General features: G+C 45.9%; 1 protein-coding gene across 2 annotated transcripts in view; it reads left to right on the forward strand.

The window, feature by feature from the left end:
- Positions 1-27,954, forward strand: part of FLT3LG (fms related receptor tyrosine kinase 3 ligand) — a 123,415-nt gene that overhangs the window by 10,064 nt on the left and 85,397 nt on the right. Inside the window, exon 1 of one of the 2 annotated variants that reach the window (XM_053262541.1) lies at positions 20,298-20,706. The exons of the other annotated variant lie outside the window; for it this stretch is intronic. The gene's annotated coding sequence lies outside the window, so the exon portion shown is untranslated. Of the gene's footprint in view, positions 1-20,297; positions 20,707-27,954 lie in introns of those variants that run through there. 2 annotated transcript variants of the gene reach the window in all.

Consider the following 27,954-nt stretch of genomic DNA (forward strand, 5'->3'; position numbering starts at 1 on the left):
CTTCTGCACCAAATGTCCCCCAGTTCTGTATTAAGGAAAGCTGAACTCTGTGACCTATACATTTATGTGCATTTCTATGTGTTTTTATATTCTTCTGCTGCTAGTCATGGGGAGGTGCAACACACCCCTACTCCTCCACTTTAGAGATGTCATCAGGCTGGCCAAAAGAACAATGACAGAAGCACTGTCAGTTTCAGATCTGTATTAATTAGCAAGTGATCATATTTAATGGCATGCAGAGGCACTCTTACTCCTGGATCTTGGGGTGCCGGTCCATGGCCTCCTGTCTCCAGGGGGGCCTCCTGGGGGGCCTCCTGCCACCACCCTGCACCTACCGTACCCCACTGATTTTGCTAGACCCAGAGTCTAGCAAGGCTCCCTACCCCCGGCTCGTGTGGGTGGCTGATCCAAGGATGTGGAACCTGGCTATGTCCCCTGGCCTGGAATGCTGCTTGTCCCAAAACATCTATGTGTGTACAGACTCCTCAAGACACATAGGATGTGGTGTCTGAAGAGGGCTATTGAGAGTACTCAGGTAGAAGCAAGACGCCAACATTGTTCTTCGTGCTGTTACATAACTTCAAGAGATAGTACGTTGGTCTACATTCAGTTACCTGACACAGATGTCATATTAACACTTCAACCATTTCCCGTGCTATGCCAGCAACCATTCTGCATGATTGTCACTGGCATTAAAAAGGGACAGATGCCTCTTCAACTTCTGATGCTTTAGGGTCACAGAAGGTGAATGAGCTACCTGGTTTTCATGCCCTATCATACCACTGATAGTTTGGCTGGTAATGGCAAACATTTCTGTTGGAGGGCTTTCCAGCAAATGGATGAAAACATCTGAAAAACCTTTTTGGAACTTGGACTGGATAAAACACCATCAAACATTACAATCACTGTGTTAGAAGATTTTGTTCATGAGCTGTTGTTGCCCAGCTTTACACAAACTAAGATTGGAGATATCATCAGCCATTTTGAGTCGCCCTGTGAAGAAGTGACTTACGGTGGGGAGAGTTTAAAATTGTTTATGTTTTTATTATGTTGCTTGGTCTGGAGGTTATTGACATAAGGTTGACAATTGTTGCTAGGTACCGAGATTGACAGGGAGAGTTCCATGGATCTCAGAACCTAGAAAGTACAGTCCGTTCAAAGTTAACTGTCAAGGCAGAGGCTGGAAGGAAGGGACTCAGACTGAAGGACATTAAACTGTAACTGGTTGTGCTTTGAATTTCGTATTTTGTTGCCAGCACTACCTTTCTGAAAATTCCCAGAAACCTCGCTGCTCATGTCTTGGACTGTGGGCTTGTAGCTTCCACTCTTAACGCTCTCAGAGCCTCATGGGATCGTGGGCTCACCACTTGTTGGTACACTTAGCAGGCAGTGGGACAATTGCCCCCAGGTTCATCAGCTATCAAGCAAACTGAAAGAGAATTAGCCTTGCACTTTTCCTTCTCTTGGGAATGTCTAAGCAGACCCAAGTCAACTTCTGAGTTAACTTCAAGATCTCTCTGTCCAGAGACTGAGCCAGTTAACTGCCCTCCTTGGTTGCCTCAAACAAGCTAAATTTAATTAGCTTGTCCCTTGCAGACTGTTGTTCTTCAAAATCTGAACTTTTGTATGGTGTCCCTCAGGGCTCCATGTTGTCTCCGATGTTGTTTAACATCTACATGAAAATGTTGGGAGAGATCATCAGGAGATTTAGTGCAGGGTGCTATCAGTATGCTGATGACACCCAAATCTATTTCTCCATGTCAACCTCATCGGGAGAAGGCATAACCTCCCTAAATGCCTGCCTGGAGGCGGTGATGGGCTGGATGAAGGATAACAAACTGAGACTGAATCCAGATAAGATGGAGGTACTCATTGTGCGGGGTTGAAACTCGGGAGATGAGTTTGACCTTTCTGTTCTGGATGAGGTCACACTTCCACGGAAAGAACAGGTACACAGTCTGGGGGTGCTTCTGGATCCAAACCTCTCCTAGGCCAGAAGTGCCTCCTATCAGCTTCAGCTGATACGCCAGCTGCGTCCATTTCTTGAGATAAACGACTTCAGAACAATTGTACTTATGCTGGTAACCTCCAGACTGGATTACTGCAATGCTCTCTATGTGGGGCTGCCTTTGTATGTAGTCTGGAAACTACAGCTGGTTCAGAATGTGGCAGCCAGGTTGGTCTCTGGGTCATCTCAGAGAAACCATATTACTCCTGTATTGAAAGAGCTACACTGGCTGACAATATGTTTCCAGGCAAAATAAAAGGTGCAGGTTTTATTACCTATAAAGCCCTAAACAGCTTGGGCCTTGGGTATTTAAGAGAACATTTTCTTCATCACGAACCCCACCCCCCATTGAGAACATCAGGAGAGGTCCATCTGCAGTTCCCACTGGCTCATCTGGTGGCTACGCAGAGATGGGCCTTCTCCACTGCTGCCCTAAAGCTTTGGAATGCTCTCCCTGCTGAAATAAGAGCCTCCCCATCTAAAAAAACCCTTTATTTAATTTATTTATTTATTCGATTTATATGCCGCCCTTCCAAAAATGGCTCAGAGTGGTTTATATCAAAGTAAAAACAATTAAAATCAATTAACAATTAAAATCAGAACTATAAAAACAGCATAAAACTAATAACTATTAAAACATTTAAACAGTTAAAAACCCTGGAGAACCATGCCAAACACTTACAGCAGTTAAAAACAATTTACAACAAATTAAAAACTCTGGAAGGCCAGGCCAAACAGATAGGTTTTAAGGGCTTTCCTGAAGGCCAGCTATGAACTCAGATTACGGATTTCTGTCGGGAGTGCATTCCACAGCCCAGGAACAGCTACAGAGAAGGCCCACCTCTGAGTCAACACCAGATGTACTGGTGGTAACTGGATATGGACTTCCTCAGATGACCTTAACGTGCAGTGGGGATCATGTAGAAGAATGCGCTAATATAACTCTGACCCAAGCCGTTCAGGGCTTTAAAGGTAATAACCAGCACTTTGTATTTTGCCCAGAAACATATCGGCAGCCAGTGTAACTGTTTCAAAACAGACATAATGTGGTCTCTCCGGGTTGCCCCAGAGACCAATCTGGCTGCCGCATTTTGAACTAACTGGTTTCCGAACTACATACAAAGGCAGCCCCACATAGAGTGCATTGCAATAGTCGAGCCTGAAGATTAGCAGCTGATGCACCACTTTTTTTAGTTCATCCTCTTCAAGGAATGGGGTCAGCTGTTGAATCAGCCAAAGCTGATAGAAAGCACTTCTGGCCATGGACTCCACCTGAGATACCAGGGTGAGTCCTGGGTCCAGAAGTACTCCCAAGCTGTGTGCCTGCTCCTCCCAGGGGAGTGTAACCCCATCCAGCACAGGAAGATCTAACTCACCCCTCAAATTCCAATCTCCCACAATGAGCATCTCCATCTTGCTTGGATTCAGCTTCAATTTGTTATCCCTCATCCAGCCCATTACTGCCTGTAGGCAGTCATTTAGAGGATGAGTGCCATTTCCTGATGATGAAGATGAAAAAGAGAAGTAGATTTGGATGTCATCAGCATACTGGTGGTGGCGCAGTGGTAAAACTGCCGCCCTGTAACCAGAAGGTTGCAAGTTCGATCCTGACCAGGGGCTCAAGGTTGACTCAGCCTTCCATCCTTCCGAGGTCGGTAAAATGAGTACCCAGAATGTTGGGGGCAATATGCGAAATCATTGTAAACCGCTTAGAGAGCTTCCAGCTATAGAGCGGTATATAAATGTAAGTGCTATTGCTATTGCTATTGCTATACTGATAGCACCCAGTACCAAATCTCCTGATGACCTCACCCAGTGGTTTCATGTAGATATTTAAAAGCATTGGTGACAGAATGGAGCCCTGAGGGGCTCCATATAACAGCTTTTGTTTTGAGTAGCAGATGTCACCAAGCTCCACCAACTGTAATCTACCCGAGAGATAAAAGCGAAACCACTGCAAAGCGGTGCCCCCTATCCCCAACTCCCCCAGGCAATCCAGAAGGATACCATGGTCAAAGATATCAAACACTGCTGAGAGATCCAAAAGAACCAGCAGAGTCACTTTCCCTCTGTCGATTCCCTGGTAAAGGTCATCCATCAGGCTGACCAAGACTGTCTCAACCTCATAGCCAGCTCCAAAGCCAGTTTGAAATGGGCCTAGATAATCCGTTTCCTCCCAAACCGCCTGGAGCTGGTCGGCCACCACCCTTTCAATCACCTTGCCCAACCAAGGAAGATTGGAGATTAGCCTGTAAATCCATCGCATTTAAAGACGCAGCTGTTCCTCCAGGCTTTTAATTAAATACTGTTTTAATAGTTTTCACATTTTTAAAAAACATTGTTTTACCATTTTAAATTGTTGTAATGTTTCAACTTCTTTGCTGTCACTTATTTTAACTAATGTTTTTTAAAAAATTCTGTTATCATTTATTTTATTTTGTTGTAAACCACCCAGAGACATAAGATTTGGGTGGGGGAAAAAAAGTTAGATAGAGAGATAGATAGAGAGAGAGATAATCTCAGCAGGAAAGCACATAAGGCACTGTGAACGCTGCTCCCCTCCCCAACAAAAGAGGTTGATGAGCCATAGGAACTCAGGAAATGTGCTCATTAAAAACACAGATTGGTTTACTGGGTCTTTTTGACGGATAAGTCCTTGCATGTCCATTCAGTCCACTTACATACAGGTTGTTCTTGACCTTTTCAAGCCATTGTGCTTGTGCTAACACACCTAACAAAGACAATGGATTCTTTTGAGATCTACAGGAATTCCTCTCCTCAGGAAGGAGGAGGAAGCAGCATATTGCCTCAGGGCACATTTTGGGCTATAACTGGCCTTGCTTCCATGAAGCAGTGTGCTTCGGTCTCTACACCTTGGAGTCACCCACCATTTGGGTGATTGACCTGACACCCGTCATAACATCTGGCCATGTCTTGCTCATCATGCCATTCCTGCTTTCAATTTCCAGATCGGCCTTTCTCACTGGCCTGATCTGCCCAGCCCGTCCCGCTGCTACAGGACGCTGGCTACACAAGACCAGACTCCCTTTGGATTTACCCCTGCTGCTTAACCCCCAAACAGCATTTGGTTCCCTCTGCTGTCTCCTGACGTCCAGTCCAGAGGAAAGAGGTTCTCTGGTTGCATCAGAGCCATAAGGTATGAGATAGTATAATAACCACTACACCCCTCTGGGCCTCTCCCTATCCCTGTTCTTCCCTAAATCCAAAAACCTATTTCTTTGAAGCCTTCTTTCTCTAGCCAGGCTGGAGTTCCTCTAATTCAGACACCAAGCTCAAATTGCCAGTTTGCAAATTAATCTCTATGACGTATTTTAGTAATAATATTGCCTTAACCAACTCTTTTATTCCTGTATCCCTGATTCTTCAATAAACTGAGAGTATTCGTGAACCTCAACTTGCTCTCTGTCAGTTCATTTCCCTGGGACCAGAACTTTGCACCAATTTATTCTGATATCGGACTGCTTCACTCTAGCCCACTAATTCCCCCACAAGCCCAACCACATTTAGGGGTGTTCTCAGCAATCATCCTGGAGCATTTCCATTAACAATTTCTTGGAAAGGACTGTCTTCTGTATGGTTGTTCTTGTTTTTCTTTGTGAAACAATAACTCATCTTATTTTTCAAATAATATTTGGACTTTCTCTATTGGAGTAATACCCCATGCCTAAAGTATCCCCCCGTTATCAAGGGCAATAGATATTATAGAAGAAGATTACTGAAGAAACGTGGCAGCAGATATAGGAACCATCATACACCCTGTTAGTGCTTTGTGGGTTTGACAACATGTGAATTCCAACTCTTGGAGAAAATATTTATTAATTTTATTGATTGCATCTTATCCGTCCAACATTAGTTTTTGATCAATTTTCATTTTAAAGGTGAACCTGGGTACAGTCCCCTTGAAATGCAAGATTCAAATAGGAAGTGTACAGCCGTATTTGTGTTCAACATAATGTGTGAATAATGATGTGTGTGTACAGAGCTGTACATATTTACACTGTACACAGATTATACATGTGTTACGTAAACAGGGATAACGTGAAGTGCAAAGAGTGAGTATCTGTTCTCAAACATTTGCACTGGCTGCTGGTATGTTTCTGGGCAAAGTACAAAGTGCTGGTTATTACCTTTTAAAGCTCTGAACGACTTAGGTCCAGGTTACTTGAGGGAACGCCTTTCTCTACAAGATCCCCACTGCTCACTGAGATCATCAGGAAGGGTCTGTCTTTGGGTGCCATTTGGTTCATCTGGTGGTGACCTGGGATAGGGCCTTCTCTGTTGTCACCCCCCTGGGTTGTAGAACACGTTACCGTGGATATAAGATGGTTGTCTTCATTGGAGGCCTTCAGGAGAGCCTTAAAGACCCATCTTTTTAGCCTGGCTTTTAATGATATTTAGTTTTAATGTTATCTAATTTTTTCATTCTAATCTGCTTTTAATTGGGTTTTCATTTTAATGTAAATCGCCCTGAGCCACCTTTGATAAGGGCAGTATATAAAAAATAGTCTTTTTCTGGTTTTAATTCACCCTCATACGCTAGACACCCATGGCCTCGTTTGGCATCCTGGCTGCCTGCTTGTTTAGCACCAGTGCGGGGCGGTGGGGGGGGGCACTGTCCTCCATTACATCCCACCCTGTCTGGTGCCCACACCCTCCCTCACATTGTTCAAGGTGGGGTGAAAAAAGAATAGTATACTTGGAAAGAGAGTGTAGCTGCCAACTGTCCCTCGTGCTACATTGACATGCTGTTGTCAGGGCGCCTTTATCATGAGGCAAAGTGAGGAGAAGGCCTCAGGCAGAGAGTGTGTTGTGGAGTGACATGTTTTGGTACTTGGCACCCTTGTCCAGCACTCCGGGGCATAAGAAGGTGGGTGGCACACACACACACCCATGCCCTGTGGCCCCCCAGCGGCCACTGCCTGTGTGCCCCACCACTGCCTACCTCGGTGAGAGGGTGACCGGGAGCACTTCTCTGTGCTGATGCCCGCCATCCTCCTTGCATTGTTATCAGACGCACAGCACCACCGGGGGAATGGCCAGCACTGGACATGGCTGGCCACCCATCACCGTCCTTAGGGTGTTTTAATAGGGGGCCCCCACTCCAGCCCTGTGGGTTCTGAAGCCCCACGGCATCACATCACTTGGCCAGGTCCATTTACGTGTAAAGGTGGCTGTGCAACTGCAGCGGGTCTCAAGCTGAGAGGTACCTGTTAACTATTCAGTGACAACTCTGACAGCCATAGTCCCTCCTCTCCCCATCTCTGCTAGAGGCACCTCAAAATTAACATTTAAATGGCAATTGGGGTGGCAGGGCCCAACCCAATGGGAGAGGAGAGCTGGTCTTGTGGTAGCAAGCATGACTTGTCCCCTTAGCTAAGCAGGGTCCGCCCTGGTTGCATATGAATGGGAGACTTGATGTGTGAGCACTGTAAGATATTCTCCTCAGGGGATGGAGCCACTCTGGGAAGAGCATCTAGGTTCCAAGTCCCCTCCCTGGCAGCATCTCCAGGATAGGGCTGAGAGAGATTCCTGCCTGCAACCTTGGAGAAGCCGCTGCCAGTCTGGGTAGACAATACTGAGCGAGATGGACCTATGGTCTGACTCAGTATATGGCAGCTTCCTATGTTCCTAATGACCATCGTCCCTCAATTTCTGCTTTCCTGATCCTGAATAAATTGCTGCTGCTTCTCTGAGAGCTGGTCAGGCAGGGCGCCTTTCCCCCGAAGGGGGCTGCCTGCTTCTGCCAACCAAAGGCCTGCCTGTCCTTTGGGGCTGGGAGAGCGTACCAGTGGCTGCTGCACACACCTGGCAAGCAAGGAAGGTGCGTGGGGTTTTTTGCTTTTGCTAAGCTGGGCTATTTATTTGTCAATCCATCATTGCATGTTTATACTGCTGTGCTGCCTGCCTGCCTCACACAATTGCCTCTGTGTTGGTAGATTTCTGCCAACAGGTACTACTGAGTTGCACTGCTTGAAATTAGTGGGCCTAGTCATCACATGCTCAGTGGCATTCTTCTCCAGTGTGCCAGGAATGAACCCTGGCTTAGATTAATCTTACTAGGGTTGTGGGTGGGGGAAAGCACACAGCAGGATATGGCCGAAGTTCATCCACCAGACTTAGCCTCTGGCTGAGGGTAAGAAAAAGCCCGTTCAGTCCAATCACCATGGGGCGGGGGGGCGGTTGGGGTGGCAGAGGAATCCCACTGTATTAGGTTTCCTTCCAAATAAGTTTGCCTGCATTGTGTGTTGGTGATGTGTAGGCACTTCCTCTGTTGTTTCTTCTAAAGTATAAGTTTCTCTTTTTTCCTGCGAGGGTGCAGGGTGGCCAATGTTACCTGGAGGATTTGGGGGGGGGGGATACTTTATTTTGTACTATGACCTTGTTAATAAAAAATAAAACCAGGGGATGCCCCGTTTCTAATATACAACAATAAAGGCCAGGGATTTGACGGTCATTTTTAAATGTATTCTGTTTTAATTATCCCTGCGAATTTATCTGAAGTGGTGAGCACCCGCAACTCCCATCACTCTTGCAGACTTCCTTGCTTCAAAGGAAGGCTGTAAGTGTGAGTGACAGAACAGGGGATGTCAGGGGATGACTGATGCACTGGACAGGAGCTTTTCTGCAGGCTGTACAAGAGTACAATGTCTCGTAAATAATGTCTGAATGGTCTTAATATGGTTCTGTAATCAGAGAGAGAAATGCTTATTGGATAAATCATTTCCTCTTCTTTTGTAATACACCACTATGGCTTGCACTAGCAGGGATAGAGGCAGGTGGCGAAAATATCTCTCAGGAGCAAGAAAATAAAAGAGAAAAAGGAGGAGAGAACAAATTGGGAATGCAATGAAAGGTTCTCTGGGAAAGTCTTAAATCTACAAATATGTTCCAGTTGAGGCTGAGGAAAACAGTGTAAATGGACTCCAGCACAGGCAGTGACTCTGTTGGTTCTGATGCTAAGCCTCGGGAGATGAGGAATAGTCTGGCATGTTTACAGCCTGTTCATATGAACAATTCTGCTGACACTTTTTCTCCTGAAGATCTAAATGATACGGCCAGCTGGCCAGATTTATTTGACAACAAGCAATAGGAAACAGCCCTGCTGCATCAGGCCCAAGGCCCATCTAGTCCAGCATCCTGTTTCATACAGTGGCCCACCAGATGCCGCTGGAAGCCTACAGTCAGGAGCTGAGGGCATGCCCTCTCTCCTGCTGTTACTCTCCTGCACCTGGTATTCAGAGGCATCTTGCCTCAGTCTTAAACTGGAGGTGGCCTATAGCCACCAGACTAGTAGCCATTGTCCTCCATGAATGTGTCTAAACTCTGTTTAAAGCCATCTATAAGAACATAAAAGACAAGAGATCTTTTAATGGAAAGAGGGCTTGTCTGGCAGTGATTATGCTTTCCCAACAAATTGACAATCAAAGGTAGGGGAGTAGCCACCATTGCACAGGGGGTTCAAAGAACCTGGGCCACCATGCCCCAGGGGCCGTGCCTGGTGCCCCAGCCACACCCCCTGCACCTGATGTCAGACACACTGGTTCCGGCCTCAGATGCAGGGGGCATGACCACATTTGCAATCATGGCTGTGCGCCCTGTTTGCAAGTAAACCTCAACCAGAGCCACATTTGCAGCGCGGCTGGGATAGCCTCTCCCTGCTTGCAAAGGCAGAGAGGTGCATTCTCGGCCAGACTGGGAACCCAGTGCTGGTTGAAGCTTCTCAAGAACCAAGAAACCATGGCTTCGTAAGCAGGGAGGCCATGTTTGTAAATGTGGCCACGCCCCCTGCATCTGATATCAGACACCAGTGCATCTGATGTCAGGCACAGGGGATGTGGCTGGGGTGGCAGGGGCCAGTGGCAGGCCAAATGGGCCACCAGCATCCTCACTATGCCACTGATCAAAGGTTTTCAGAAAACTTTTTCACACAGAGAGTACACAATTGAGGAAAGACTGAAAGATGCTTATCAAAGAAAGCTGATACAGTTTTTTGCTTCTCCTGCAGACTGTACAGCTCTCATACTACATGTGGATTAATAAAGGAAAGCTGTAATGATGGGAAGAATAAGAACAGCCCTGCTGGATTCTGCCCACAGCCCATCTAGTCCCACGTCCTGTTTCACACAGCGGCCCACCAGATGCCTCCAAGAAGCCCACAGGCAAGACTTGAGGGTGTGCCCTCTCTCCTGCTGTTGCTCCCCAGCATCTTGGTGAGAGGTTGAAATCTCACCAAGGATCCAAACAGCACTCATTACTACTACTGATATTTATATACTGCTCTTCAACCAAAGTTCTCAAAGCAGTTAGTTAATTAGTTAGTTAGTTATTCGATTTCTATACCGCCCTTCCAAAAATGGCTCAGGGAAATAATAAATAAAAATAAGATAGAACCCTGTCCCCAAGGGGCTCACAATCTAAAAGAAACATAAAACAGACACCAGCAACAGTCACTGGAAGTACTGTGCTGGTGGTCAATAGGGCCAGTTACTCTCCCCCTGCTAAATAAAGAGAATCACCACGGTAAAAGGTGCCTCTTAGCCAAGTTAGCAGGGGTTTACATAGAAAAATTACATAAATAAGATGTTTCTTTTTAGATTCTGAGAAGAAACATAAGGTAGACACCAGCAACAGCCACTGGAGGGATGCTGTGCTGGGGCTGGAAAGGGCCAGTTGCTCTCCCCCTGCTAAATATAAGAGAATCGCCACTTTAAAAGGTGTCTATTTGCTTGGTTAGCATTAAACTCAAATAAATTGATTGAAATGAAGAGAAGATTGTCTGAAACAAAGATAATAGATTGCATTCTGCAAGAAATAAATAAATAAATAAGTGCATTCTGCAAGAAATGAATAAGCAGCCATGGGAGGCAGTATTGAGATGTTTAAAGAAATCACTTCAGTCCTGAGAAATGCAGCTTAATCTGACTATTGCACACATCAAAGGTCTCATAGACTTCCTGCAGATGTACAGGAAGACTGGATTTACCTCAGCCATGGACACAGTAACAGAAATAGCACTGAAAATGAACTTAAATTTAGAAGACTACAGTGGGCAAAGCAAAAGAGAGAGCAACATGTACTTAACGCTGAAGGAAAGCCAGAGATTTCACTGAAGAAACAATTTGAAACCAGCTACGTTCTAGTCATTGTGGATCAGGCTCTCATGTCATTGGCCATGTGCTTCAAACAAATGCAAGAGTATGCTGACAACATTGGTTTCCTGTATGATTTGAAGAAACTCGGAGAAATGCCAAAAGATCACTTGGACAAGCAGTGCATTGGATTTGGACAGTGCATTGTCATTGAGAGAATGTGGTGTTTTTGGTTAATCCATTCCTTGATCCAGGCCAGCTTTTGAACTGGGCTTTAGTTAGTTATATTCCAGTCCTGGAGTAGAGGCGGGGCTAACAAAACAGCCCGCAACAAGAGCACTGAAAAGCAGTCTGCACTTGCCTCTCAGCACATAATATCTAGTTCATTAAACTATTAATCTTCCTGATTCCACTTCACTGCCTTGTCCTTGTATACCACAACTCTTACCCTTGGATTCTACAGAGAGTGTCACGATACTGATGGTAAAGACATTTTCTCAGAACTTCATGTGCTATGACAAGTCGTTCTTGAAAGGACAACAACTGCACTTCAAATCCTACAGGTTTGTGTTTTTTTGCATCATGGAAGCCAACAGCTTCCCTAATGCAGCAGCCGTGAACAGGATTTTGCTGACAATCTCGATCACAGTGGTTTCAGGGGAGCGAAGCTTTTCAAAATTAAAATCAATTAATCAAGATCTATCTACAGACAACTATGTCTCAAGAGAGATTGAGAGCCTTTCTAAACAAAAGTTGCTGCAGTTAGGGTTAATGTGTTCATGTTTCTCCTACTGTTTCCTGTGCCATTTCCTGGTTTTATGTCCCCTCCTCCATCCAGCAGAGTACCACCCCACTTTCCTCCCTGCCCATTATGGCTGCCTGCACTGCCGCCAAGCCACACTTGAGTGCGCACCATAAACAAATAGCATAATATTTACTGTGATTACTGTTAACAGCAATTGCAATTTGTTGGAAGTCAAGGACTCTGCGCTGTCTCATGCCTCAGTGACAGAGGGCGACAGATTAGTGAGTCAGAGGGCTAGAGGGGTCAAAACATTGGTCATCTCTTCTCTACTGCTCTGACACTGTCCCTTTGATATGTAGATTGCTACTCTCAGGGACTGCCTGCCTGCCTGCCTTCCACTTCCTCTTTCCCTTTTCTTCTCCCTTGCAACACCCACACTCCTCTCTCCCTGCACCATGTGTGCAGAGATACAGAAACCATCCCTCTGCATCCAGCTAGGTAGCTAGATTAGAGATCCCATCTCTCCACTTTACTATCTAGAATGGAGTTCACCAATAAAGACTCCTTATATTGACTGGAAACTATGAACTGGCTCCAAGTTACTTTGCTCTTCGCATACACGCAAGCCTAGGCAGACTCTGCTGTGTTGTGTCTCAGTGCACTCTGTTGTAATAGAAGGGTATCTCTTAACAGAGAGAATTCCCAACACAATTTACATGTAAGAATAAATATGTTATTGTTTCAACTTCTTTGTGACTGCTTCCTTGTGGCACTCACATCTTAGTCCGTGTCCTCATTTTGCTCATGCCCCCCCCCCTTAATTTCCAACTGGGGCGCTGAAGTACTCACACATTCACACCAGAGGCTGCTCTGTGCTGTCAGCACTCAACTGCTGGGTGCTTTCCAGACTGGCGGGAGGAAGTGGTGAAAATCGGACGGTAAACCCTAACGTTTTGAAGCCAGTTAGAGTTAAATGTATCAGATTTTGCACCACTTCCTCCCGCGCTGAGGCTTTGAGGGGAAGGGAAGGGGCAGGTGATGTGACAGCTTTCCCTCCTCTCCCCCCTCCACCCAATGAATTTGCACAAGAGCACTGGGCTCTTGCAAAAAAAAAGTGATTTTCTTTTTTTGTACCACTGGTACCAGTGGTACCATTGCACAAGAGAATGAAAGGGAGCACCGAAGCAAGACATGTGCACAAGCTGTCTCCCTAGAACAAGAAGCAGATGGGTCATTTCAAACATTCACAACAATAATCCTAAAACACACACATGCTATATGGCACAGAGAGGAAAATACAGCTGCAATCTTATGCACTCTTACTTGGGAGGAAGCCCATTGAACTAAATTGTTTACCCTCTGTAAACAACTGTCCTCAAAACTTTAAAAAAAAAGAGCTACTATTTTATCATGCACATAGAATATTTTAAACCTGAAACGTCAATATTGTTGGAAGTTAAGGACTTTGCGCTGTCTCATCTCAGACAGTGGAGGACAGACTAGTGAGTCAGAGGGCTAGAGGGTCAAGACATTGGTCACCCCTTCTTCACTGCTCTGACACTGGATATGTAGATTGCTAATCTCAGGGATGAACTTCCTTCCTCTCTCTCTTCTCTACCTGCCCTTCTACCTTGCAACATGGCAAGCCTCTCTCCCTGCACCATGTGTGCAGAGAGGATGCAGAATCCATCTGCATCCAGATAGATTAGAGATCCTAACTCCTCACTTTCCTATCTAGAATGGAGTTCCTTAATAAATGCCTTATATATTGATTTGAATCTATGAATTGGCTCCAAGTTACTTTACTCTCAGCATACACGCATGCCTAACTAAATCCGCTGTGTTGTGCCTCTGTGCACTCTGCTATAATGAGAAAGAAATTCTCTCACCACAGAGAATTTCCAACAAATATAAGATCCAAATACAGGCTGCAGCTGTGCGAACAGCACCTTGCTGTTTCCGTATGCAAGACGGTATCAAAACCCAGATCGTATGAATGCATGCCAAGCCTATACGTAGTGAAGCAATTTTAAGTTCCCATCTGGAAAGCAACCTGATGATCGCTTCCACAGGATGTGGTGATGGCCACTAGTTTGGATGGCTTTAAAAGGACAAATTAATGGAGGACAGGTCTATCACTGGCTACTAGTCTGAGGGCTATAGGCCACCTCCGGCCTCTGAGGCAAGATGCCTCTAAATACCAGTTGCAGGGGAGCAACAGCAAGAGAGAGGGCATGCCATCCCCTCTTGCCTGTGATCATCTCAGAGGCATTTGGTGGGCCACTATGTGAAACAGGATGTTGGACTAAATAGGCCTTGGGCCTGATCCAGCAAGGCCCAAGGTTCTTGTGTTCTCTACATAATGTTTTCTGCATAACTATTCACTGTTCTATTAATGTTTGGTGGAGTGGGCATAGCTCCAATTCTGCATTTTCTGTCACTGCCCCTCTTTTCTCCCACCCACCCTCTCAGCTGCCGCTGCTACTACTACTACTGTTCCAGCTCCAAACGAACATCCTGCTTTGCCTGCCCAATCCATCCATCAGTGGTGCCACTGTTGCTCAGTAATGACAACCAGTTTTTTTGCTAGCCCATCCAGCACTCCTGCTGCCTGCTTAGCACCTCACTTTCCAGTCCTGGGAAGAGAAAAAGCTGGGGGGAAACTGTTTTTATACAATTGAGAGTAAAATTTTATTTATTTATTTATTTATTTATTTAACATCTTTTTATACTGCCCAAAACTTATATCTCTGGGTGGTTTACAACAAAAAATGACAACAGAAAAGTTAAAACATTAGTTAAAACAAATAAATGACAACAGAGAAATTGAAACGTCGGTTAAAATAACAAAAAGATAAGACATTATAACAATTTAAAACCTTAAAACAATATTTTAAAACAATGTTAAAACTATTAAAACTGTATTTAAATAAAAGCATGGGTGAACAGATGTGTCTTTAAAGATTTTTTTTAAAATTGTCAGAGATGGGTAGCAGTGTTCTCTCTAATTTTTCTTCATCTGTGTGTGGAATGAGTTTTGTTTATTATTTATTGATTGATTTGATTTGATTTTATTTCTATACCGCCCTTCCAAAAATGGCTCAGGGCAGTTTATACAGAGAAACAACAAATAAATCAGATGGTTCCCTGTCCCCAATGGACTCACAATCTAAAAAAGAAACATAAGGCAGATACCAACAACAGCCACTGGAGGGATGCTGTGCTGGGGATGGATAGGGCCAGTTGCTCTCCCCCTGCTTCTGGGCAGCAGTATCAACACATTGTGAGCGCACAGGTATTCAGAGAGGGACCTTCCTGATTCAACCTAAGCAGGATCTAAAATTAACTGAGCGGACATCAAAAAACGTGAGCGTGCGCACATTCGCACACATTAGAGGGAACACTGATGCGCAGGCTCTTATTTCAGAAGGGAGCACATTCCAAAGCTTCAGAGCAGCAGCGAAGAAGGCCCGTCCCCAAGTAGCCACCAGACGAGCCGGTGGCAACTTTAGACGGACCTCTCCTGATGATCTCAATGGGCAGTGGGGTTCATGATGAAAAAGACGTTCTCTTAAATACCCAGGGCCCAAGCTGTTTAGGGCTTTATAGGTTATAACCAGCACCTTGTATTTTGCCCAGAAACTTGTCGGCAGCCAATGTAGCTCTTTCAATACAGGAGTAATATGGTCTCTCTGAGATGACCCAGAGACCAACCTGGCTGCCGCATTCTGAACCAGCTGTAGTTTCCGGACTACATACAAGGGCAGCCCCACAAAGAGTGCATTGCAGTAACCCAGTCTGAAGGTTACCAGCAGATGTACCACTGTTCTGAGGTTGTTTATCTCAAGAAACGGACACAGCTGGCATATCTGTCAAAGCTGATAGAAGGCACCTCTGGCCACCGCCTCAACCTGGGAGACCAGAGAGAGGTTTGGATCCAGAAGCACCCCCAGACTATGTACCTGTTCCTTCCGTGGAAGTGTGACCCCATCCAGAACAGGCAAACTCATCTCCCGAGTTTTGACCCCACACAATGAGTATCTCCATCTTATCTGGATTCAGTCTCAGTTTGTTATCTCTCATCCAGCCCATCACCGCCTCCAAGCAGGCATTTAGGGAGGTTATGCCTTCTCCTGATGGTTATGCCTTCTCCTGATGAGGTTCTCCTGATGAGAAATAGATTTGGATGTCCTCAGCATACTGATAGCACCCTGCACCAAATCTCCTGATGATCTCTCCCAACGGTTTCATGTAGATGTTAAACAACATTGAAGACAATACGGAGCCCTGAGGGACACCATACAAAAGTTCACATTTTGAAGAACGATAGTGCCCGAGGGTCACCATCTGGAATCTGCTAGAGAGTTAGGAGTGGAACCACCGCAAAGTAGTGCCTCCCACCCCCAACCCCCTCAGACGCTCCAGAAGGATACTATGGTCGATAGTATCGAAAACTGCCGAGAGGTCCAAAAGGACTAACAGAGTCACACTTCCTCTGTCAATTTCCAATTGGAAATCATCCATCAGGCCGACCAAGGCAGTCTCCACCCCATAGCCCACCTGAAAGCCGGTCTGAAATGGGTCTAGATAATCAGTTTCCTCCAAGACTGCTTGGAATAGGGAGGCCACCACCCTCTCGATTACCTTGCCCAGCCACGGAAGGTTGGAGACAGGCCTGTAGTTGCTCAACTCCGAGGGATCCAAGGCAGGCTTCTTCAGATTATAGTAATCTGAAATTGCATTAAATTATAGTAAGAGTATAGTAAAATCATAGTAACCGATACAGACATTGATCGTACTAGATGGAATGTATTTTAAAATCTGGCTGTACTGCAATGCTTCTCCAGCCACCTCAGGCCCCTTCCTCACCACATAACTTCTGGCTCTTTCCCTGAAGGAGAGACAGACCTGGGTATGTCTTAAAGTTTAAATCTTGTTCCACACAGCCTGCTTCAGCACAAACTTGCACCCAAACTTTCCAGTCCCACCTTCTGCTTTGCACTCGTTCTGTGGGCCCTGTTGCTGTTGGTGTGATTTTTGTTTTGTTTTGTTTTCCCTGCTTCAATTGAGCTGTGAACTTCCGGCATCGTTTGGAGAAATCTTTCACCCCAACCACAAAGATGCTAATATTTAATTCTGCTTTTGTGTGAACTGTCTGGTTGCTGGAGAAACATGTGGGCTGGAGAGATCGAACTGTTACCAGAGGTTAATTTCTAAGAAGGGAAGCGCCTAAGCCTGACAACTACCAGGAACGGAAGCCAGGTTCTATGACCTCAAAGCTCATGTCTCCTAATCACAGATGTATAAGGGCTATAGTTGCTTACTGGTGAGGAGGGTGTACTCTGTACATGCTCAGAGAGCCTTTAATATTACTCCACGTGCTCCCAGACCCAGTATTCAGAATAGTCCCGGTATTCAGAATAGATTCCAGGATGGGGGGCGGGCGGGTACTTAATATTATACTTGGGGGATACAGAGGTTGATCCTGTTGCAAAAAGGCAGCGATAATGCCAAAGGTTTAGCAAGAGCTCCCTTGGTAACACAAAATATTTGTTACCACTTCTGCTAACCACAGGGGAAAGAGAGGTCAGGTATAGCAAACTGTAGATGTGGATTGTGAAAGGAAGCGTCTATCAGAGAGCTCGGGAGGGGAGATTTCTTTATCAGCTACAGAGGAAATGCACAGGTAAGGGAGCGCTGCTAATTAAAATGGTCTGGAGACACGGAGTTGAAGTTCCAAATAGAGTAGTTTAGAGAGGAGAGCTGGTCTTGTGGCAGCAAGCATGACTTGTCCCCATAGCTAAGCAGGGTCTGCCCTGGTTGCATATGAATGGGAGACTTGATGTGTGAGCACTGCAAGATCTTCCCCTCAGGGGATGAAGCTGCTCTGGGAAGAGCAGAAGGTTTCAAGTTCCCTCCCTGGCTTCTCCAAGATAGGGCTGAGAGAGATTCCTGCCTGCAACCTTGGAGAAGCCGCTGCCAGTCTGTGAAGAGAGTACTGAGCTAGATAGACCAATGGTCTGACTCAGTATATGGCAGTTTCCTATGTTCCTATGTTTAGGAAATCCATCAGGGAGATAGACTGAGACCTACATGCCTCATTTCTAGCTACATACAGGAAGAAGGGAAGGAAGAGAAGGAAGGCTGTCTCTCAGGTTAGAGAAAGCATGGTTAGAGGGGGAATGCCCTTACTGGCTGTGTCTACTCCTAATGCCCCTAGTGGTCAAAAGGGTTTCTGGCACTAAGAGTCTATGCCTTCAGGAGCTGCATCTCCAACAGCACCAGGCCAATAAGCTCTCATCCTTGGCTCCTGAAAAGACCATCAATGGCCTGAGACAACATTGTATTTTAAATCTTGGAACTTAGGAAGCTGCCATATACCGAGTCAGACCATTGGTCCATCGAGCTCAGTATTGTCTACACAGACTGGCAGCGGCTTCTCCAAGGTTACTGACAGAAATCTCTCACAGCCCAGTCTTGGAGATGACAGGGAGGGAACTTGGTACCTCTCGCATGCAATCAAGCAGGTGCTCTTCCCCAGAGTGGACCCATCCCCTAAAGGGAATATCTTTCAGTGCTCAGACATGTTGTCTCCCATTCAAATATAAACCAGGGTGGACTCTGCTTAGCAAAGGGGACAATTCATGTGTGCTGTCACAAGACCATCTCTCCTCTCTTCTGTAACATATTTATTTTTATAATGTAAATCGCTTTGGGTGCTTTGATCAAGGTAGAAAGGTAGTATATACTTTAAATGTAGTTTTGTGAAAAGTAGAGAATTGTTATTTTTATTTCAAACAAGAATAATTCCTTGGTGGTAGTTTATCCTGGGGTGGGGGGGGCATCTTTTACTGTCAATTTCCATATAAAGAGAGAAGAATTGTTGTAACAAGACAACACAACTACCCTCAGACTATGGCGGATTAACAGAGGAGCAAATGTAGCATTTACTATGGGCCCCGCGTTTTTGAGGGCCTCGCATGCCCGATTCCAACTGGGAATTCATTCATTCATTCATTTATTCATTTGATTTCTATACTGCCCTTCCAAAAATGTCTCAGGGCGGTTTACACGGAGAAATAACAAACAAATAAGATGGAACCCTGTCCCCGAAGGGCTCACAATCTAAAAAGAAACATAAGATAGACACCAGAAACAGTCACTGGAGGTACTGTGCTGGGGGTGGATAGGGCCAGTTACTCTCCCTTTGCTAAATAAAGAGAATCACCACATTAAAAGGTGCCTCTTTGCCCAGTTAGCAGGGGTTGGAATTAAAGTTAAAGTTTTATTTGGTTCGTGTTATCCCTTTTCTGCTAAATGTACCTTTTAAGAGGAGGCCCAGCACAGCATTTGTCTAGTGGCTGTTGCTGGTGCCTACCACATTTTTCTTTTTAAGAGTGTGAGCCCTTTGGAGACAGAGAATCAAATATCAACTCTTTATTTTTCTATGTAAAGCACTTTGAGAATTTTGATTGAAAAACAGTATATAAATGTTCACTGTTGTTGTAGTACGTGTGAGTTTGTGGCTTGGTCTCCCATACTCCAAAATATAGCAAATGAAAAAAATTGAATTACTTTACTATGCAAGTAAATAATTTATGTTTGAATATTTATGTGCATTTCCTAAAATTTAGGGCCCCTTTATAACATATGCTACAGGCCCTGCACTAGCTTAATCCGGGCCTGCCCTGAGATGCTTGAGGGCTGAAAGTTTCCTCAAGTGGCAGCAGCTGATTATCCTATACCATAAAATGGTTAGGTGTGCGGCCGTGCTGCCCGTGTCTTTTTGGGCAGTTCTGCGCATGCGCGGAGCGCGTGCGCAGAACTGCCAAAAAGATACGGCTGCCAGACACGGGTGGCCATGTTGTATCTGAGCAGGGAGAGGAAGGACTGGCCTCGCTGGCGGCGGCCACCGCCGCGCCGAGAAGACTGGCCCCACTGGCGGTGGCCGAAAAGACTGGCCCCGCTGGCGGCGGCCGAGAGGACTGGCCCCGCTGGTGGTGGCCGAGAAGCCTGGCCCCGCTGGCGGTGGCCGCCGCCGAGAAGACTGGCCCCGCTGGCGGCGGCCGAGAGGACTGGCCCCGCTGGCGGTGGCTGAGAAGCCTGGCCCCGCTGGCGACAGCTGAGCCGCCGCCGAGAAGCCTGGCCCCACTGGCGGAGGCCGAGAAGCCTGGCCCCGCTGGTGACGGCCGAGCCGCAGCTGAGAAGCCTGGCCCCGCTGGCGGAGGCCGAGCCGCCGCCGAGAACACTGGCCCCGCTGGCGGCGGCCGCTGCCGAGAAGCCTGGCCCCACTGGCGGTGGCCGAGAGGACTGGAGAGGAGCTCACTCAGAGCTCCTCACTCCTTAAAGTCTCTTCCTGTACTGGCGCTTTGGCCGAAAAGAACGCAATAGGCGTCCTTTTCGGCCAAAGCGGCAGTACGTGAAGAGGCTTTAAGGAGTGAGGAGCTCTGCATGTGAGCTCCTCTCTCCTTCTCTACATGGTCCCGGGCAGAAGAGGTCTCGGCAGCTGGGAGGGCGGGCGGTTGCTCAACACAGAAGTTGCCGTCTCAATATTGATCGTTTAAAACAACAATCACCGCAGAATGTGGCATGTTAATAAGCGGATTTTATTTGCAGCACTTTAATAATGCAGGTACGTTCTCCAACCGAGTGTAGCACTTCCTCTTTTTAAGTTTGCAGTTTGTGCAAGTTTACTCGGAGGAAAGTACTGTTGCTTTTCACAGAACATCGCTGCCCCAGTATTATGAATCTATCTGTCTGCTTAATAAATATTTCTTAATATGCAACAGTTGGGGTTAGGTGTTCTGTCTGCCAATCTTGATCTGACAAGAAAACTGCGATAGGTAAGCAGTATTTTATCAAAATGGATTTTAGTGTGAAATATGGCACGGCTTAATCTCTATGTTCTAAAAATGGCTGTTGGCAAATTGAAAGCATCCCCCCACAAAAAGGGCAAGAGAAAGGAAGAAGGAATAAATTAAAAAAACAACACCTAGCGCCCGTTATTATAACGGGCTTAAAATTACTAGTCTAGCTATAAACATCTCAAAACTTCATGGGACTTCCCAGGAGCACTGAAAGACTATGTAATTTGTTTATTTTTAATAGCGTAAAACACCTTGAGTGCCTCAGTCAAGGCAGAAAAGTGGTATAAAATGCAACAAATAAATAATTCACAGTGGGTAGAGAGGAGAAGCTAAGGTGTGGCACTGTTCCACCCTCCCAAATCAATCTTTCTCAAATTGGAATTATCTGTTGTAACCGCTTATTGCTATAGTCTTACTTTTGCAACACACTTAATATGAAATATGGCACATATTAAGCCCGTGTGTGTGTGTCTGTGTGTGTGTGTGTGTGTGTAAAATAAATAGACACGTCACTTATCCTTTTATTAAAATGTTTGATGGGGCTGGAAAATTTCCCCCCGGTCAAGATATTCGTGGTCCTATAACTTCAAGTTAGGCCCACACAGTTTCTAGAAGATTCCACTAGAGGAACACTTGTGTAAATATGGTAAGACAGAACATGAAAATGTTTAGTCTGCTGTGTTATTCCATTTATAACAAGGAAAAAATGCTGTAGAACTGTAAAGTCAGGGAAGTTGTTGATATTGGTAAAATGAACTTCTTATTTTCTGCCTGCCATATATTTACATTATACTTGCTGCTGAGGCCCAGAAAGTTAGGAAGAAATTCATGGAGATCCAGCATTACTGCCAAGCTGATGATCTGTAGACTTATTATTGTTTCATATTGTATTTTATGTCATGTCATATTAAATGTTGCTGTTAATTGATTAAAAATCATTTTGATTAACCAATAAACTACACTACTTAATGTGCAGAATGCTTTGCACTTTTTAAATCTCATTGCAGCCGTTTCAAGAGTAGTGAAAAGATGTTTGGAAGATGTGTGTTCAAATCAACATTCAGTCTTGAATTTGAATTCAGTTTGTAGCCCCGAGCAAAGCCATTTTCTCTTGGTCCCTTTATCTGTAAAGTGGACATAATCAGTAGTCTGCCCTGCAGGGCTGCTGTGAGGAAATATATGAAAGAGACATTTTTGGCTTGGCCAGAAGCTTCCTTGACTTCAGAAGTGAATCCCAGAATCCTTTACCCCATCGCACAAGAGGGCTATTCATGCTGGGAGATTGCGTCCATCTCTTCCCAGCCTCCTTTTCCCCCAATTACACGGGCAGACCATGCAGTGACTTGCAGGCGTTTCCTCACTGCCCATGCTGCTGCCGGCATTAAAAGAAAAAAGACAAAATCACAGAATTGCCACTGGAGCACAGTTCTGCAAATTCCTAAAATTGCTCGGCTGCATGACTCTTCTGCTATTGGAAATCATGGCCATAGTGGGGCGCAACTGTGTTTGTACACAATTTTAGGCATTTGTGGAACTCTCTTTTGTGCAGCGGTGTGGAAACTGCCTGTGGGCCACCTCCAGCCTCAAAGGCAGGATGCCTCTGAGTCCCCGTTGCAGGGGAGTAACAGCAGGAGAGAGGGCATGCCCTCAACTCCTGCCCGTCTGGCTTCCAGCGGCATCTGGTGGGCCACTGTGCGAAACAGGATGCTGAACTAGATGGGCCTTGGGCCTGATCCAGCAGGGCTGCTCTTATGTTCTAAGAGATTGTGCGGTAGGTGGGCCTCTGATGTTGCCCACTAGTCTTTATTCGTACAGCCAATGGCCAGAATTACAATGTTGCCCACTAGCAAAGTTGGAAGGTGTGGAATAGTGGGCCAGCCCAAGGAATTGCATTGTCTGAAGTTGCAGCCTTGCCCCCAGAGGTGCTCTTACCCCTTGGACTTTGGGGCCGAAGTCCAGGGCCTCCACACCCTCTGAGGGCCTAAAAATCCTTTTTAGTCTGTCCCAGGTGATGTGGTCGCTGCACCTAGTCTGTCACAGGTGGTGTGGTCGCTGTGTGTGTAGGGCATGGCTGCTCAACTTTGGCCCTCCTGCAGGTGTTGGCCTACAACTCCCGTAATCCCTGGCTATTGGCCACTGTGGCTGGGGATTATGGGAATTGTAGTCCAAAAACAGCTGGGAGGGGGCCTAGGTTGAGCAGGCCTGGTGTAGGGGGATGATACTTAACTTGCAGCAGTGGGGGGCAGGGGCCCTCCAAAAACCTTTAGGTCCAGGCTCCAAAATTACCGAGCTGCACCTCTGCTTTCCCCACCCTCCTGATGTGGGCCAGCCTCCTTTCAAAATCAGCCCTTACAAGCTTCGAAAGTGGTGTGGGAGGATAAAAGGAAGTCAACAGCCTCCTCTTTTCTCTTCATGTTCTTGCATGCTTCGCAAGGTGTGTGAGAAGAGGCTCACCCAAAGCATGCGAAGGTCAGATCAGTTCCCAAAGAGCTATGCTGATGACAGTGGCCGCAGGAGGCATCTTGCTGCCCTGCTAGTATCCCAATAACCTGCTGCTTGTGGTGACCGCCTCACCTTGCCTCATGCAAGGACCGCCCCCTGCTAAAAGCCATCCTGTGTTATCTCTTCCGCCCCAGAGACTGTTGTGCAAATGGTCCCCAAGATCCATGGTAACATGGAGCAGATTCAGAGCAACTGCACTCTCCTTTTTTCAATGAGAAATACTGGGTAGATTCTTTTTCTCATCCATGTGGATGACTGGAAGCACAGAACCAGGGATTAGTGTTTTAATCTGGATTAATTAATCCAGAGGAAAGGGATATCACCCCACCCCCCTACCCTGGTTTCAGCACTCTTGGTGTTATCCCTAACCGGTGTATGGTAATGGCTATGAACTGTGAATCTTCCCTGACTTCAGCCCGACTGAAAATCCTGACTGAAATATCACTCAGTGCTACGTGCACCACAGTTTTATGGCTGTCTTTAAATTGTTGCATTGCTTTAACTTTTATATGTGTTTTAATTGTTTTTATGCTAACCACTCAGAGACGAAAGTTTGGGCAGTATAGAAGTTTGATAGATAGACCGATAGACAGACAGACAGACAGACAGATAGACAGACAGATAGATAGATAGCAAGCATGTGGGCAACCCATCATCAGGAATTCCAGCATTTCAGAGGAAATGATTATCAGCCATGTGGGCGGGGGAAAGAGGCTGAATTGGCTCATGCCTAGCACTGTGGGAGGGAGTTAATCATTCTTCCCAATCCCACACAATTTTCCCACCTGAAACTTGGCTGTCCTCTGTGTGCCCACGGCCCTACCCTCTTATGAAATGAGTAGTGACTAGAAAGAGTGCCTTGATGGTGGTGTCACCCTGGCTCTGGAAATCCTTTCAAAAGAAGCTCATCTGGCACCTACCCTATTTTCCACTGCTTTAATTATTGTAGTGTTGAACCACATTTTTGTAAGTTTAAAACCACATTTGTATTGTGTTGCCTGCAAAGAAAGCTACAGCAATCATGAATAGGTCTTAACTTAGTCAAGACCTAATTGAAATGAATAGGACTTAATTTAGTCAAGACTAACCTGTCACATTGATCCCAATGGGGCTTCATCATGGCTAATTTTATTTGGATGGACTCCATTGTGATTATGCTTGTTGTTGTCAATATATTTTGAAAGGTGTTCTTAACCTTGAGTCCACAGGTGGTATTGGGACTACAACTCCCACCATTCCCATCCACAGTGGCCAGATGATGTCGGACTAAAGTTCCCACCATCCTTATCCCCAACACCCATTGTGGATGAGGATGATGGGAGTTGTAGTCCAATGTCATCTGGGGACCAAAGATTGGGAACCCGGGGAAATGATTTGATTAGCAAGCCGGAGGTTGCTGGTTTGAATTCTCGCTGGTATGTTTCCTAGACTATGGGAACCCCTAGATCGGGCAGCAGCGATATAGGAAGATGCTGAAAGGCATCATCTCATACTGCATGGGAGATGGTAATGGTAACCCCCTCTGTATTCTACTAAAGACAACCGCAGGGCTCTGTGGTCACCAGGAGTCGATACTGACTAGACGGCACACACACACACACACACACACACACACACACACACACACACACACACCCCTAAACCAGCCTGCTATTTGACACACAGGGGAAACAGCAGGTCTGTGCATGTGAACGAGACGGAGGGGGAGGACCTTTGTTTATGATTGGCCCACAGGAAGAATAGCAACAAGGGTAGAGGATAACTTAAATATGGAAAATGCTACAGGAAAATTATTAATCCTCCCTTGCACCAATACTAGGGTCCTGATCTGATTGCCCACATCCTGGCTGTGTGTGTGTATGTGTGTGAACACAGGTCTCCCACGTCACATCTTCTATGTTACCACTGGGCAAGCCACTTTTCCTTTTGGCCTCCACCCTGCCCCATCTACAATACAAAGACAACAAAGATAATAAAATCAACCCACCTTGCAGGGATTACTGTAAGAATTGCTATGATAATGTATGAGACATACATTGATGATACCCACAAACTGTTGGGGGTAATTAATTATATAGCATAATTATATATAGGGTCTCAGGGGCAACACCTTGCAAATGATAAGCATGGAGATTCATGTAAGGTTAAACTAATCTACTTTATTCAGAAATACATGATGATAGAAAAGACCTATACATAACTGCTGGCTACATGGTGCTCAGAGAGAGAGCTAGAAGCGTTCTGGGGAGGATCAGAAGGAAGTCACTCCCAGTAAATTTCTGAGTACACGCTATTAATTGAGGGGTCATAGAGGCAGAGATAAACAGGAAAGAGAAGGAGACATTGAGTGAATATTAGGGATGTGCACGGAATGGGTTTGGACGCCCTTTATGGGCCTCCGAACCAGTTTGAATGAACGACAGTTCTGACTGTACAAAGGCGGCAGCAGGGCTGTTGCTATAATAGGGTAAGGGGAGACAGTTGTCTGGGGGCCAACCGCCTTGGGGGCCCCCCCAGAGGCAAGTCACATGATTGACTCCCAGCCACGCACCCACCCAGGCTTCCTTCAGTTGTATTCATCCTCCAAAATTGATGTGAGTGTTCAGACCTGGAGCTACCAGAACAGCATGTCTTTCTCTAGTACCATTAAATGACTTGCATCGTCCACAATTTACAAAACCTTTTAAAAAATAATTTAGGATGTTATATTGTGGCACATAGGTTTTTTAATATTTTACTTCAGTGAGGGGGGGCATTTTAAAATCTTGTCTCTGGGCCCACTCCAACCTTGCTATGCCCCTGGGCGGGGGGAAGATACCTTTAAGGGCATAAAGGTATGCACTATTAAAATGCTAGTAGGAGGAGGATGTTCCCTCACAACCACTTCTGTATCCCATCCTTTAACCCAGGGCTGTATGACTTTGACACTGCTGCAGCTATTGTTGGACTAAAGCTCCTATCTTCCCCAGCCACGTTTGGCCAATAGACAGGGATCATGGGAGTTGTAGTCAAACAGCAGCTGGAGAGTTGAAGGTGTCCAGCCCTGCTTTAACCTCACTACAGCCCTATGAGGTAGGTTAAGTGGACAGCCAGTGGATTGCCTAAGGCCCTGCAGTGAGTGTGTTAGTTATTTTGAATGATTGTCTGCCTTTCCCAGAACTCCTACATCCCACCTGCTGCCACAGGTACAAACGTAGAACATAAACTCATTCCCATTCTGAATCATCCCAGGGTTATGTCATTGCAGCCGAGTGACTAGGTGAAGGGATTAATTAAAAAATCCGACTACAGAAATATTCTTCAGATGTATTTATCAAATGGGAGGCAGGGCCCCAGCGAAGCACAGGATAATAGCACCACAGAGCAAGGGTGTGTGCAAATGAACTTGCATGTCTTATTGGCAGGAGTGGCCCTTTCATGAGGCAGTAGCCTCAGGAAGCAGGAGGTTTATTGGGGTGCCAGCAGAGTGGGAAGGTGGTCCCTGCTTTCGCTACTGGAGCAGTTCTTTGAATACGAATATTTATATAGCACTTTTCAACAAAAGTTCCCAAAGTGGCTTACATCTAAATAAATAAATAAAAATGACTCCCTGTCCCCAAAGGGCTCACAATCTATAAAAGAAACATAAGAAAGACACCAGCAACAGCCATTGGAAGGATGCTGTGCTGGGGATGGATAGGGCCAGCTGCTCTCCCAATAAAGTGAATTCGCAATAAAGCGAATCACCATTTTTTTGAAGCATCTCTTCGGAAATGATCTAATCCTTGCGAAGCTTGCAAGTATTAAGATGGAAGGAATGAGCTGGAAAGAAGTCCGGGTTAAAGCATGCTTCCCTAGAGGAGAGGCGCAGGAACAGGGAGTTATTCAAACATGGCTTCATGCCACGGGGTATCTGAAGAGTGAATCTGCTTCGTAGCAGATTCACAGATGTTTCATTCAGGGGATTAAATGGACAGTTCACATAGGGTTGACTCCTCTCCATAGTCCCAGCTGCAGATCTTTTTCCTGTGTGTTCCCACAGAAAGAGTTTGAAAAGAAGCTGAATTATTGTCAATGGCCCCTCTGTACATCACAGGTAAGCGTCGAAGCATAGCAGAAGCCTTGAGGTTTTTTCCAAAAGCTGCTGAAACTAGAGGATTTTAAAAAGCCGGACATAATTCGGGCTAAGCCAGAATAAGCAGCCATGATTTGGGGGGAAACAGAGTCCTATCTGTACTGGTCCCTGATAGCCTGCAGCTACTTTGGGGTAAGTGCACCTAATATGTAGACTGGCCCACTCCATTCTGGAGGAGATTCAAACTAACAGCCATGTGTGTAAAAGCTCCAGGAGTGGATGGCAGTAAATGGGAAAGAGGATGGGATGGGAGCTTTAATGCCATGGCTCCAAACCAGAGCAAGTCACACACCTGCCTAGGTGCTACTGGAATCAATGGGACAAATGGATCCCAACTGCCTTAAGGCCCATTGGCCGACATCCAGGTGAACACGGTGCTCATTCTACAAGCAAAGGTGCAGCCATATACGAAGGTTACATAGCTGAGCATGAACGTGCCTTTGTGGCGGCCTTCATCACCTCATGACCCCCCCAACACACACAGAGAGAGACCATTTAAGAGGCAGGGAACTTTAAAGCAGAAGGCATTGCTTTCTCTCTGTCATGAAAAAAATGCAGCTTCAATCAGCTCAGACACAAAGGGCTCAGGTTACATCGGAACCTGTAAT

Source organism: Hemicordylus capensis, chromosome 6 (genome assembly GCF_027244095.1).
Source record: "Hemicordylus capensis ecotype Gifberg chromosome 6, rHemCap1.1.pri, whole genome shotgun sequence".
Lineage (NCBI taxonomy): Eukaryota > Metazoa > Chordata > Lepidosauria > Squamata > Cordylidae > Hemicordylus > Hemicordylus capensis.